General features: G+C 43.3%; 1 pseudogene; it reads right to left on the bottom strand.

Annotated features, from left to right (window-relative positions):
- Nucleotides 1-7,580: 7,580 nt before the first annotated feature.
- LOC132693185 (ubiquitin recognition factor in ER-associated degradation protein 1 pseudogene) lies at nucleotides 7,581-9,115 on the bottom strand (annotated as a pseudogene).
- Nucleotides 9,116-12,622: the final 3,507 nt, after the last annotated feature.

Raw genomic sequence — 12,622 nt, 5'->3', positions numbered from 1 at the left:
TACATTTGGTGTAGCTCTAGGGACCAGGGAACTGGGTAACATTTTGGAGAAAAGGAATCAAAAGTCTCTCCCCTGCTGAAGGTGTCAAAAAGTGGACGTAAAATAAGTGTTCCATTTGACTTTATTTTCAAATGCACTTTGTTAAAGCAAAAGCAGGACAGACACCGTCCTTAGAAATTATTTCCACACATGTTTTCCAGGAGGCATATTTTGTTACCCCCAAAAGATAAGATACACATATGCTTGTATATGAAGAGTCAATAGCTAGTAGGATACACATAAAAATGTTAAGAGTGGTTACCCCTGAGCAGTGGGAATGGGCTTGGGGCTGGTGCGAAAGTAGGATTTTACTTCTCACTTTATATATTTCATATTTGGAAAAATGTTCATCTGAAGTGGGTGTCATTTTTTTATCAGTTTATTGAGAGAAAGAGGGAGATTGTACAGCCTCGTGCATGCAAGTGGAGGAAGGGCAGAGAGAGAGGAAGAGAGAGAATCCCAAGCAGGTTCTGTGCTGTCAGCACAGAGCCCGACGTGGAGTTTGATCTCACAAATGGTGAGATTATTACTTGTGACAAAATCAAGAATCAGATGCTTAACCAACTGAGCCACCCAGGCACCCCTGGGTATCATTTTTACAATAATTGAATAATATCATTTTATAATAATTGAATTTTATAATTCAATATCATTTTATAATAATTGAATAATATATTCAATATATATGTGCAGAAGAGGTGTTAGAACAATGTGCGAGCGATATCAGAGTGGCCAAATGTGTTTGGACGCAGAAAGTCATTAATAATTATGTTTGGTTAAAAAACACTAATATGAAGATTACTTTTGATTTGTAATCTCTTAATTACAGATACATAAAAAGAGCCAGTAACTAACTGTCAAAACTTGGAAGCAATCGAGATGTCCTTCAATAGATGAATGGATAAACAGACCATAGAACATCCGTATGTTGGAATATTTTTCAGTGATTTAAAAAAAAATCTATGGATGTAAATTTAAAAAAATAAAATTCAGTATTATGTTCAAACAAAAAAAAATCTATCAAACCATAAAAGACATGGAGAAGGGGTATTTGGGTGACTCAGGTGGTTAAGTGTGGGACTCTTTTTTTTTTTTTAATGTTTATTCATTTATTTTGAAAGAGAGTACGTGGGCACACACTTGAGAGCATGTGGGGAAGGTGCAGAGAAAGAGGGAGAGAGAGAATCCCAAGCAGGCTCACGCTGTCCGTGTAGAACCCAATGTGGGGGTGGATCTCACAAACCATGAGATCATGACCTGAGCTGAAACCAAGAGTCGGAGGCTTAACTGACTGATCCACTCAGGGAACCCAAGCGTGGGACTCTTGATCTCAGGTGAGATCTTGATCTCGGGGTTGGGAGTTAGTTGGAGCTGTGAGTTGGGCTCGATGTTGGGAGTGTAGCCTTCTTTAAAAACAAAACAAAACAAAACAAAAAAAAAACAGACATGGAAGAGAATTAAGTGCATATTGCTAAATGAAAGAAGCCAATCTGAAAAGTCTGCATACTATGCAATTCCAACTATATGACATTCCAGAAAAGGCAAAACTAGGGCCACATAAAAAGATCGGTGGTTGCCAGGGGCTAGGGAAGAGGTGAAGGAGGGAGGAATGGATAGGCAGAGCACAGGGGGCTTTTAGGGCCTTGGAACTATTCTGTATGATACCCTAACGATCAATACATGACATGTGTTTGCCAAAACCCATAGAACAGTACAACACCAAGAGTGAACCCTAATGAAACCATGAACTACAGTTAATAGTAATGTGTCTATATTGATTGGTCAACTGTAACAAATGTAATCCCCTAATGCAAGACGTTAATAATAAGGAAACCCCCTTGGGAAGGAAGAAGGAACACCACACATGGGAATTCTTGGTACTTTCTGCTCAATTTTTTTCTGTAAAACTATAGCTACAATTTTTAATAACAATTTTAATAACTTAATGCTGTCTTCCCATATGTAATAATAAAAGGCCAGTAGTAACATAACAGGATTAAAAACTAGCAGTTCCTAACCAAGTCAGGAAGCGCCCAGCCACATTTTACAAGGTAAAGCTCTGGAAAGCTTTTCTTCCCGGTCTGCGATCTGCTTTGCCCAGCAGTCTTGGAACCCGTCCTCCCTGGCACGCTGCTGGCAGGACATTGAGAGCCCTCGCCCGCCTGCGTGGCCTTCGCAAGTGCTCGCCTTGTGCGCCCTAACCGCCAGAATCCCTCTGGTTCTCACCAGGGTGCCGGGCACCTTGAGTAGCTTCTACCCAACTGGTGACCTCTGCGGCCATGCGGTCAAACGGCGCAGCACTGGATGCACCTGCCCGCCCCATCCTGAGGGTCGCCCACGCGCGACGCGCCACGCTTGGGCTCCAACTACGCCAGGACGCTGAGTCAGCGGGTCTGCAATCAGTCCCTCTCTAGGAGAGGCTGTTGTGACTAATAGGGTGAGAGCAGCAGCGTGGATGCACCGGAGCGTGGCGGGCTGGACGCCTGGGAAGGAAGTCCTAAGCTGTGCTGATTTGTTTTTCTCCTCCCCTGGCCCAGCTCGGGGGGCCATAAACCCCCAGTACAACAGACGCACTCACACACCGCCCTGGACATTCAGTTTGTCATGAGTAAAGCCTCGAGCTGGTGGTGCTTACAGCCCCCAAATAAACACCCACTTCCCTTGGGGGCATTGGGATTTATTCTATTTAAATTGCACAGATTGTTTTCATTCCTCCGTGTTTGAAGTCTTGAAGGCTGAAATCTGCTTCTCAGCTTTTTGCATGCATTTGTTGTAGTGATGGAGTCACCCCTGCGACACGGGCTGCTCCTATAGCAACAGCAACAAAACAAGATCAGGCCTCCACCAGGGTCAGGAAAGGAAACTCCCAAGAAAGTCGGGCAATGCAGTCATGGGTGTGGATGTCTCTTTTAGGGCCTGGTGAGCAGGCATGGAAGAAAAGCCAGGGTGACAAAGATGTTTTCATGATGAAGTCCTGCATTGTACTCATTCAGCTTAACATTTTTAAAAGTATGTCCTTCCTTTGGGGTTAGAACTTGGAATTCAGAGTTAATGCTTATTTCAAACAGTTACACGAAGGGAGAGTGTTACCCCTTAGTACATGTTCATACAATTGCATGTGTTATTATTGGTATTTTATATACATACATCCAATGTCTACTATATATTGCATATATAGTTATATTTAGAGTGTAGTATACGATGTAATTATATTCCATTTTTTTGAAACTTTTTGAAACTTCGTACTTCCAAGTAGATATTGTTCGGAAAACACTTGCACACTGTATACCTTGAAATTTCTCTTAAGTTCTTATGTTAAGTACAGAGTTGAGGTTCAAGATTCCTCTAGATCCAGACTAAAAAGCAGGGCTTCATTGCCTTCTAAAGGAAGGGTTCTCAACCCTATTAGACCCAAGACCCACTTTTTACAACCAATACTTTGTAACAGCCCCTTAACTATTCTAAAGTGCATTCATACTTCGTATCATTCACCTATAACATAATTTTTAAAAAACCAACACAATATTCTAACATATAAAGGGGAGATAAAAGGAAAGTAATAATATGATACAAAGGCACGAATGGAGAAGGCATAGTGAAGTAGACATTGAGTCCCACATGCAAGTGACGGCTATAAATGAAGCCTAATGCAGGTGTTTCATACTGGCAAGTAAAATACCCCAAGCCAGTGATAGGATTTTCTGCAATGGCAGGCAATTCTTAGCAGAGCAAGCAAAATAAAGTATGATCTTCCCTCTTTTTACATTGTAGTTGCCTTCATGGAACTCAGCGCATATTAAAACCCCACAAAAGATATTTTGTGTTTACATGTTTACATGTAAAATGGAGTTGGGTTCTGGGCTCAGATAATCATAAATAGGGTGTTGGGCTGTTGGATTTTCTTACACAAATATCTGGTGGGATGTTCAAAAGTTGGCAGAACTGTCCCAGGCCAACAGTGCTACCCAAATATTGTGACAACTAATCCTCCCTCCCACACAGATTTCCAAAACATTCCCAGGGGTAATTTCAAAACACTCTACCTTTTAAACCACTGTTCTAAAGGACAGAACTCTGACTCCGACAGAGACATAACGCTAATGTGCTTTATTTATTGACTTGAAAAGTGGGTCAAAGAATGCAAGGCAAAGTTGCCGAAAAACAGACCATCTTAAAATCAAAGGGTGGGAAATTGATCCCAAAGAAAGGAGTCTCTTCCTGGTGCTTGCGGCTTCTGGAGGGGACCGAAATGACTAGCTTACTCATGAACAGAAACAAACAAACAAACAAACAAAAAGAGTGAGGTCCCTCCAAAAGCTTTTCTAAGCACTTTATAAGTGCAGCTGGTCCCAAGATCAGGTGATGCCTTAGAAGCTCAGTCACGGGGAATAACGCTGTAGCAAATACATGACCAGTGATGAGCCAAATGAAATGGGGGGGGATGAGACGCACTATTCTCAGTTTCTCCATCTCCAAACAGATGCCTTCTGTAGAAACCATGTCAAGCTGGCTTGAGCACAGGATCCCTTCCACAGGGCTAAGTGCCATTTGCTTGTCTGGAAATAGCATAAGTCACAGTCCTGATGCCAAATAGCAAAGTGGAGATGTGCAGGGTAGGAAGACTGGATGGAGAAGAAGAAGGCAAAGCACCAATTTTCAATCCCTGCTGTACATTGGGATCTCCTGGGAAGAGATTTTGACATTCATCATCTTGGGCCTTTTCTTTCAGTAGATGTTGGTACATTTTATTGGTTTCATGTCCTTATTTTGCATACTATCTAGCCCCAGTTCTATTTCTTAGCACTGTTGGCTATTTCGATAGTTTGATCCTTCTGAATCAGGGCTCAGGATACTTGTAACACATTTTGTTATAAAATCGAAAACCAGCGACTCTACATTTGTTTCATTATCTGTCACCCCATCCACTTAACCTCCCATTCATCGAAGCTAAAAGCTTACTGTGTAGTTCTATCTTTTTCTCTCTCTAGTTCACACTCTTCTAACCATGAATGTATCATCACATTTTTAATGCAATGGTAGTCTCCTTCTTTTCCATCGGAATCCGTGCAATTAGCTTCATTTGTTCTACAGTGATATCTACCCACGGTCTTCTGACTTCATTGGCTGGGAGTAGGACTTCAGCATCAATTTTACAAGCTCATCAGGTGATTCTAACGTGTAGTCAGAGTGGAGAACATAAATCTGGCAACTGGAAATAAGAGCGAACATTTGTCCCTTTTGTCAGTCCGGAGTTTTTACAAAGGAAAGAAGGTTATAGCACCAGGTGTGAGGCTTAAATGAGAGAATATGTATAAATCATGCAGTGCTGTGCTTGATAGAAAGTGATCAATAAATAACTGCTATTTCATCATTATCATCTTATCATTTAATGAAATAAAATGTTAGATTGAAGATTCATATACAACATATTAGCGTCCATGAAGAAGTGGGCATTCCAAAATGTACACAAACAAACAAAAATCTTAAAATCATTTCCTTTGAACACGGATGAAGAGGCATTTATTTTATTATTATTATTTTTTAAATGTTTATTTTATTTTTTAATTTTATTTATTTTTATTTTTTTAATGTTTATTTACTTTTGAGAGAGACAGAGACAGAGCGAGAGCAGGGGAGGGACAGAGAAAGAGAGGGAGACACAGAATCCAAAGCAGGCTCCAGGCTCTGAGCTGTCAGCACAGAGTCTGACGCGGGGCTCGAACCCACGACTGTGAGATCATGACCTGAGCTGAAGTCAGGTACTCAGCCAACTGAGCCACCCAGGTGCCCCAATGTTTATTTATTTTTGAGAGAGAGAGCGAGCAAGCAAACAAGTGAGTGAGCATGTGCACGAACAGGGGAGGGTCAGAGACACAGGGGAACAGAGGCTCCAAAGCGGGCTCTGCACTGACAGCAGTGAACCCAATGTGGGGCTCGAACTCACAAACTGTGAGATCACGACCTGATCTGAAGTCAGACGCGTAACTGATTGAGCCCCCCAGGCACCTCTGAAGAGGTATTTAATAGATTTTCAGTGTTCCTAAATGAATCTGTTCCCAGTCTACTTGGGCATTCCCAGCCTTGAACCTGTCATTTCTGTCCATTTATGCTGTGTGAATGCCAATCCCAGATGTGCACAGCCAGCACTTTTCTGGCGCTGAGGGCTCCCCAAAGCATTCAAGCACCTTCATGCATAATGCATGGCCTACTGGGTGGCGTAGGGGATAGGATGATCTATTGTATTGAGATCGAAAGAACAGGGTGGGTGAGTCAGGCTCCTAATCACTTCAGTCCTTTCCTACCATCAGGAAGAGAGAGAGAGAGAGAGAGAGAGAGAGAGAGAGAGATAGTAGAGGGGTTGAGCAAGGGAGAAAGAGAGGAGGAGGGAAAGGGAAGGAGAGGAGAAAGTCTTTTGCTTTAAGCCTCTCAAGTTCTCAGCTGGCCTAAATGACGTGAAGGATTCATTTGGCCTCGGCTAGAGACAAGTTCCAGGGGCTCCCCCAACAGCGCGATGACCTGCCCCTTGGGCCCCCTTTCCCCGAAGCCTCCTGAGCAGCCTGATATGACGAGGCATATCTAAGGGGTAATATGGAGGGAGATGCTCCCTCGCGAGAGCTAGATCAGAGTGCCTCCAATCCCCCCAACTTGCGTTGGCAAGGATCTGATTGGCAAGCAGGAGAATAGAACTTGGCTAACTTAGGAAGGAAGAACATCCTGGAAGGCTACTCAGAGAGCTCCCATCACATGAGGAAGCTGGAAGAACTGGTTTAGAGACAAGCGTCAAAGGAGACAGGGCGGCTGGCAGAACCTCTCCACCACCCTACTTCTTGAAGCACCCCCAGACACAAGCAGTTTTAAGCTACCACGCTGGGTTTGCCTGGTGGAAGAGAAAGCAATTCCCCAAATGACTGAATGTCAAGACAGAGGCCTCACCCCTGTGACCGTGGATATAAATTTATCCTTGCCTCTGACCCAAACACATTGGCATTCCAGTTCCTAGAAGGTGATATGAGGGGAGAACTGAGGGGAGGCCAGAGTTTAAGGTTAATAAAGAACTATCTAATTTCAAACTATTATGATCATGCATATTCTCATAAAGACACAAATATTGAGTAGTGAGGAGATCATAGAACAAAGAGGATTTGTTTTTAAAAGTGTGCTTACTATATCATGATGTATTCTATCAGACCAGGCTGTCCTATCTTTATAGATATTTATACTCTGTCATTATCATGAAGCTGTATAAGACGGTTATTAAGAGCTTAAGCTTGGGGCACCTGGGTGGCCCAGTTGGCTAAGCATCCGACTTCAGCTCAGGTCATGATCTCGCAGTTCGCGAGTTCAAGCTCCGCATCAGGCTGACGGCTCAGAGCCTGGAGCCGGCTTCAAAATCTGTGTGTCCCTCTCTCTCTCTCTCTGCCCCTCCCCTCCCCTGCTCATGCTGTCTCTCTCTCTCTCTCTCTCTCTCTCTCTCTCTCAAAAATAAATAAACATTAAAAAAAAAAGAGCTTAAACTTCATAGTCAAATCCCAGCTCCACCCTTTATTGCTGTATGGCCTTAGACAAGTTACTTCACCTCTCTGTGCCTTATTTCCACATCTGTAAAATGGGAACAGCAATAGATCTACCTCACTGGGTTGCTGTGGGAACTCAATGCAATAATTCATACGTGACCAAGACATTGAATAATCAAGATTTATGTGATGTAATCAGAAAGAACCTTTGCTTCTCATTGGCCACTTATAATTTATTCAGTGGGAGGTCTTTTTTGAATGAAAAACCAGGCAGTTCCCTAATGTTTCTGACTATCCTTGTATGACAATAAAAAGTTCTAGAACCTCACTACGTTGCAAAAGACCATCACTCTTTGATGCTTAGGAAGTCATGTCCCGCGTAATAAAGGCTTCCAGTTTCTTTTTTCTTTCTTTCTTTTTTTTGCAACTGATTTTTTTATTTTCCAATCAGCCAACAGTCCCAACTTACGCTTTCTTCCCTTTTTAGGCAACGACGGTCCTTCTCCAGAGAAGGCGACGAATCTGCCGCCAGCTTCAACCGCTTCGACCTTTCTGACAGTGGATGTGAATTTCTGATGAAAGTGATCTTACCAAGTTTAAATTCATAATTGGGAATTCCCCTTCTAGTGTCTCCAGGCTTGACTGGGGAGGGACTGGGCCCTACACCTTTCTTCTTCCAGTCCGGTCTCTTTCGAGAGCCGGAGAAAGCACCGAAGCCCAGCTCTCCAGCATAGTCGCTGTGGTCAGCTTCGCCTTTCGGTGGGCTCATCCTGCCGAACTAGTCTTTCGGGCTCCTTGTAGCCCCGTGGGGCATTGAGCTCTAGGTTCACTTCGCACCCAATAATGGGCACGGCTTTGTCAGGCTTGGTCTCCATCACCCGCAGTTCATAAATCTCGTTGTAGTTGATGGCAACCACATCCCCTATGGTCAGGCAGGCAGTTTCTTCGTGCGTTTTCTAATACTGCTTTGGGGTCGGCGATGTCCGGGAAGTCGGGGCTCTGAGGCTAGAATCTGGAGTCCGTGGCTACTTGAAGGTTGCCACCCTCCACCTGGACCAAGCCCCCTTCTTCCAACAGCAAATTCTGCATCATCCAGTGTGGGAGGCAGCAGACGCCCACGTTGACCACAAACTCACAGTGGGTCATGCGCTCTAAATTCTGGTTGGTCAGTTTCAACAGCATGGGGTAGGTGATGTTGAGTCCGCTGGGTAGATGGAGGCTGAGGGCGGCATAATTATCTTCCCTCCTTTCTCCACATCTGCCCTGTCATTAGGCCCCGCGAGCATGGACACCCAGAAGCAGCGGTACTGCATGGGGAAGTGGTTCTGGAAGACCCGGGGAATCGGCTGATCAAACACGTTGGAGGAGAACATGATGGATCCTTGCGCCTGGCAGATGCCGCTTGGCCCAGAGAACGTTAGGATGCGAGCCGACCGACTCGCTCGGCTCACAGCCGCCGCCCAAGGGTTCCAGTTTCATCCAAGTTCCCCTGAGCTGGGGTCCTCCCCTCGGAAACCTATAGGGGGCACAATTCTCCTCTATTTGCTCACCTCGCCTCTCCGATCTTGATCTTCCAATTTGATAACCAGGAGTTCTCATCCGCTGAAGTGGGAGGAAGGGCAAGGGCGTGGGCAGAAAAGTTCTTACTTAACTGGTATCGTTGGAAGATGATTCTCCACCGTCTAGGCTTGGAAAATGTGAAAGGGAACTTCCTTTCCAGGGGTTTCAGAGTGCCCCACCGTGACGATCCAAATGCGCTTCTCACGCGGAAGGAAACGTATTTTTCTCCCCGTTGCCGCCTGTGGGCTGTGCACGTGTGTGTGTGTGTGTGTGTGTGTGTGTGTGTGTGTGTGCATGCGCACACGCGCGCGTGTGTATGCGTTTTTAGTCGCTCACTCCACGCAGAATCTCTGTTAGAGACCCATTATTCCTCCAGGCACTCCCTCAGCCGGAATTTAAGAAGACTCTAAGCCAGCCTTCCCTCCCTCCTGGTCCACACATGGACTGTTTGTCCTGACGTTCTGGGAGTGCAAGTTGATTTTAATACAGCAGCAACTCTGCTCTGTTAATGATGCTTTGAACCGATCCTTCTCTCCTCCCCTCTAGATGGCTCCAGATACAAGCCAGACAACCATCCACTGTGCTTCCTCATTGGGCAGAACGCATAGGAAGCTCCGGATGTCCCAGGGGAAGCCCTTCTTAACTTGGGATGAAGAAGTAAGCCATAGGGAAAGGATCCAGAAAGTGCCTGTCTCCAAATACACTGTCTTCAAATATTTTCTCACAATTTCAGCTCTTTTATATATTTGAGTTGGCTGAAGTAGTTATGAGTTGTATAACCAGTTTTCAATGGAATCCTGCTTTGAAAGCCCTCGGGGGTGGTCTTACAACTCACTTTGATATTTAATATCTAGGGTTCTTATGCTTTAGGCCAATACTGGGAAAGGAAGAGACCCATTTTTATAACCTTTACATGTGTATTTGAGGAGCATTTTTAACTGTGCTTAGTAAATACCAGCTGTTACTACTATCCTGGATAGGAAGCAAGATAACACCGGTAAAATAAGTAGAACGAAAACGAAAGAATTACTCATGTTGTCCTTCTCTAATAAATAGCCTGGGATCATCGATTTGATGTTGCGGAATATCTTTTCCAGTTTATTTTTGGAGTAGAAGAAATGTCCCCCTCCTTGGAATGAATTAACTATAGCTCAACTTAAGCAGGACAATGGTGCGTCCTGTGACCTCTTATTTCCGGTCAGAAACCGTACTTTGAGACCGTGCCACAGGATGCAAAGGCATGTGCGTGGCTGAAAAGGTGGCCAATATGGGGCCGGCAAGCATATAGGGCGATGGCGTCTCACACCATGAAGATGGTTGAAAGACTGGCATCCAGCCCCTTTGGCAATATGGTGATTACCACGTCAGCCGATGTAGGAGGGAAATTGGATGGTGCTGTCCACACTTTTGGAATGACTCCCTCAAGGTTAACTTTTCTAGGGGAAAGGGCTTATTGCTTTTTAAAACTGAAAGATTTTCATAGATCGGGAAAGACATGATTTCTTTCTTTCTTTCTTTTTTTTTTTTGCTGTTGTTACATAACTATAGTTTCTTTTTTCTATTTTCTTTTCCAAAGAATAATGAAAAGCTTACTGGATTTGGAGTAGGGAATGTAGTTTTTTTTTCTCTCTCTCTCTCTCTCTGTTTCTTTTTTTAAATGTTTATTTTTGAGGGGGAGAGAAAGAGTGAGTGGGGGAGGGACAGAGGGTCTGAAGTGGGCTTTTTGCTGACTGAGCCCCCCAAGGTGGCCCTAGGGGATGTAGTTCTAATTGGACCAGTCAACTCCCAGCTATGAGAGCCTGAGACGAATGTTCTCTGAATCTCTTGGCACCTACCTTCCCACTCCATCAAGTGGGACCACAGACGTGGCCTAACTCAGGGTAGTTGTTTTAAAGAATTTGATTGGCAATGTGTATAAAAATATCAAGAGTACTATTTCATCATTAACGAAAGTACTTAATAAGTACATCAAAGGGACCAGTTTTCCTGCTGTGTTTGGAATGGGATCTGCTAAAGGTACACTTTATACTGAACAGGCTGAAACAGAAAACGAAGCCCCAGAGATCCTGAAGTTTTCTGACTAATAGAAGAACCTACTACACAAGAATATAATCAGTCAGTTAACATATGCCTGGTGAGCTCATTTACTTTCGTAAATTCCAGTTTCGTAAATTCCAGTTTCTTCAATCAGTATAATCTATGGAACAGAAAAATCAATTCCATGTTTCATAACAGTGCGCTCCTCAAGTATTTTGTGACTGAAAGTCACATTTTCAGGAGATTGAATGAGAGCTAAGTTTTTAACAGTTAAGTCTCCCATGGATTATTTTGAGAAGCTTGTTTCTTGTCAATAAGCACAAGTAATAGATTCTGCATAGATTTAAACTTAAGTAAGATACCTGAGTGAGGAGACCATAGGGCTCATGGAAATCGAGACAGCATGGGAGGGATACAGGAATAACCCAATGACTACACTTAGAATAATGGGAACTGGGCTTTTACTGTGGGAGAAGAGTTTACAAATATGAGAGGGGGAGATAAACCCTGAGGTGCTCGGCTGAAACTGATGGCATTGATGTGAACTCATAGTTTATATAAAGACTGGTAAATATAGAAATAGTTATGTAGAGTATGTATATATCTTCTAGCTCTGTTCATGACAGGGCTCATCTGCAATGGTGTCCCAGTAGAAATGGGCACATGGTTTCCAAATATTATTCTTCAGTAAGATGAACCAGGACTCCTTAGAGAAATGATTCCAAAGCCAGGGCCAAGGTGGGTAAATATATGGAGTGTTTGAAACATTTTGTTGCACAGGAAGTTGGGAAATGCTTTAAAAACAATGGAAACATGCCAAAAGGACACAGGAACTGATATGAAAGGTCTCCCTTGGGCAAATCTGGGTCAATTTGAACATTAAACAATGATAGTCATGGAGTACACCCCTTGAATAAAATAGGAAGCCTCGAGTCCATACTGATGTAAACAAAAATGCATGTTAAGTTGGTACAGTCATTACGGAAAACAGTAACAAAGTATGGAGGCTCCTGAACAAATTAAAAATAGAATTACCATATAATCCAGCAATCTCACTCCTGGGTATATATATCCAATGGAAGTGAAATCACTAACTTAAGGAGATATCTGAGAGTGTCTTTGGGTACACATTTATGCATGTAGAAGCTTGCACTTACTAGTTCAAACACAGACTAAAGATTAAAGTGGGGGGAGGAGGGGTGGAGAATGCGGGAGCAAAGAAGGTAAAACTGGGGAATCTGGGTGAAGTGGATATGGCAATGCTTTAAACTATTTTGCAACTTTTCTACACACTTGGAATTATTTCATAATAAATCAATTAAAGTATTAATATAACTGTTTTAGCATCTATCTTATTTCCACAACAACATACGGTCAGTGTTAATATGTACTTGGAATCTCTAAAGTGTTAAGTGAAAATGAAGATTCTGAGGATGCCCAGATAATGTTGAAGTAAAAAAAAATGAAATGAG

This window comes from Panthera onca, chromosome B1 (genome assembly GCF_046562875.1).
Source record: "Panthera onca isolate mPanOnc1 chromosome B1, mPanOnc1 haplotype 2, whole genome shotgun sequence".
In the NCBI taxonomy this organism is placed as follows: Eukaryota; Metazoa; Chordata; class Mammalia; order Carnivora; family Felidae; genus Panthera; species Panthera onca.
Note: the sequence above shows the minus strand (reverse complement) of the source record. Positions and strands in the feature narration are given on the sequence as shown.